This window comes from Bufo gargarizans, chromosome 4, assembly GCF_014858855.1.
Source record: "Bufo gargarizans isolate SCDJY-AF-19 chromosome 4, ASM1485885v1, whole genome shotgun sequence".
NCBI classification, from domain to species: domain Eukaryota; kingdom Metazoa; phylum Chordata; class Amphibia; order Anura; family Bufonidae; genus Bufo; species Bufo gargarizans.
The window spans coordinates 402,623,198-402,626,118 of record NC_058083.1 but is presented as its reverse complement, the minus strand read 5'-3'; positions in this window follow the sequence as shown (position 1 = coordinate 402,626,118).

The following is a 2,921-nucleotide window of genomic DNA, read 5'->3' as shown; positions in this document are numbered from 1 at the left end:
ATTGTTGAAAATGACCAAGTTTTCATAAGATTCAACACTTTTCTCAAGCTATAAATCGCATGCTGTTTGGGTGTATCTTATGTTATCCTTTATTATTGAGCTACATTTCATATGTTATCTTCAAATAGGCAATAATACAAACCTGCCTTATGCGGATCAATATGCTTGCCTTCACAAACCAAATGAATCACATAGTAATATGAACAAGGAGAAAAAATATATCTTCATTACAATTGAACTAGTTTTGACTTTAACGGGCAATAAATAATTTTTAGCTCACCAACTCTGGAAATCTTTTTAACATTGCATTCTAAACCCAAATCATTCTCCTAAACGAAACTGAAATGCAAATCCAAATACAGGGCAAAGGGAAAGAAAAGAAAGATAGAGCCCAACAGAATATTGAGATCAGTATCTGGATTTCAAGAGGTTATAAGGGATTAGAAATAAGGGTTTGTGTTTCTCCAGAAACAGTGGCCATTCAAGTCCACAATCCCCCTTTTGAAGCTCTTACAATCAATAAGTTACTGTTATTCAACTTTTTTGTTGTTGAATTTAATTATTTATTTTTTAATTTATATAGCGCCAACATATTCCACACACTGTATAGATATGGTCTTCACTAACATCCCAATCCCCATTGTGGCTTAGAATCACTGTTTCTTGGAATGTGGAAGGAAACTGATGGAAATCCATGTGAAAAACACGCAAACTCCCAGTAGAAATTTCCCTTGATCAAATTTTAACCCCAGATCTAGAAGGCAACAGTGTTAATAACTGAGCCTATAGCATGTCTGGTCATATGCCATATAGAGCAATAACATTAGGTCAAGTCTTATGTAGTGTTGATCGAGCACCAAAATGCTCGGGTGTTCGGGTGCTCTACCGAGCACCAGAGCACAATGGGAGTCAATGGGAGAACCTGAGCATTAAACCAGGCACCCCCTGCTCTGAAGAGGGGAGGGTGTCTGGTTCAAAAGAAAAGGTCAAAAATTGATGGAAACACCATCAAAATGGTTCCGGAACATCATGGGGAGGATGTCTGGATGCATCTTGGACTTCCAGGTCGCTGCTGGGAACGATGTTGTCCAAGTAGTACGCCACTTTAACAGACTGACAATAAGACACCCAAAACCAAAGATAAAATACGGAGGAAGAATGTTAGGAAACATTCTTTCCTGTATGTTTACTTGTATATAAAGTGCAAGTGCTGCCAAAAATTACAAGGGAGAGGCACTCCGATACAACCTATATATCACATAATGTAAGGCCTCATTCACATTGTGGTACAATTGTTCAGGTAGTGGGACTCCTACACTCATAAAGCCTATGCACAAGTGAAAGGGCTTCCAAAAATTACAAAGAACCGGCACTCCAATACAACCTTTATTACATATAAAGGAGGGAATCATGCACCCTTGAAAAATTATGATTGATAGCCTGCTGGTGACCCTCAAAAACATTAGGAGCCTGCTAGTAACCCTCTAAAACAGGGGTCTCAAACTCGCGGCCCGTGGGACATTTGCGGCCCTTAGTACAATATTTTGTGGCCCGCACCAATGGCCGGCGTGCGCAAAAATTAATGAATGAAAAAAAAAAAATCATCTGACTTACTGTAGTACTGCTGCAGCGCCGTGCCACCTGCCCAGCCTGCGAGTGCCGTCATGGCAACACACGGTCACATGGGCTCAGGGCAGGCCACGAGGGTGTGACAGGGTGAGTGAGCAGTGCCGCGGCGGCGGGAAGCAGCCAGAGCAGAGGGACTGTCAGAGGCGAGCAGTCTGACACAGCCACAGCGGTCAGAAAAAGATTGAATTGAAGAATCGCAGGCAGCCGGCAGGAGAGTCAGGACAGGTCAGGTTGTGTTATGTTAGTGTAGCGAGTGTGATGTGAGTGACAACACAACATGGATGGCATGGAGGGAGAGAAATATGATAACATGTATGGGGGGGAGAAATATGACAAGATAGAGGATGGAGGGAGCCAGAGGGGGAGAAATGTGACAACATGGAGGGAGCGAGAGGGGGAGAAATGTGACAACATGGAGGGAGCCGCGGGGGGGGAAGTTTGTGATAACATGGAGGGAGCCGGGGGGGGGGACAAATGTGACATTTAGGGGGTGAAATCTGACATGGGGGCATGATTGCTGACATGGGGGGCTGATGGCTGACATGGGGGGCTGATGGCTGACATGGGGGTTAATGGCTGACATGGGGGGCTGATGGCTGACATGGGGGGCTGATGGCTGGCATGGGGGCATCTTATAGGGCGAAAAATACGGTTCTCAAGCCAGCGATTGTCTGAGGCAGAGCGAAGATACCACATAGGAGAAGCCAGCTGCTGCAGACGGGACCAGGGCCAGGTGAGCTGTGGGGCAGAAGGGGGGGGGGGCATAAAGTTATTCTCCACCTTGAACTTCAATAAGTCAAAGTACAGGTCTAGACTTAATGATGATCATCTTCAAGCCATACTGAGGGTCTCAACTGCTTCCTCTCTAAAGCCAAATGTGGTTCAGATTTGTGAGAAGAAGCGCTGTCTAGTCTCTGGCAGCAAGGAGTAGGCAAAAGATGCCATGTTCAGAAGAACTGTTTATGATCTTCACTCAATGTTCTATTCATGTTCAGGACACTTCATGTTCAGAAGAAATAATTAAAACTGTTAATAATGACATTTGAGGACTTTTTTTTTTGTGAAATCCCTTATGCGGCCCAGCCTCACCCAGACTCTGCCTCCTGCGGCCCCCAGGTAAATTGAGTTTGAGACCCCTGCTCTAAAACATTACGGGTGAGGGTCTGCTGCTGAGCTGACCATCTAAAACATTAGGGGCGAGTGCCTGCTGCTGATCTGAGCATCGAAAAAATTAAGAGTGAGTGCCTGCTGCTGAGCTGACCATTGAAAAAATTATGGACGAGGGCCTGTTG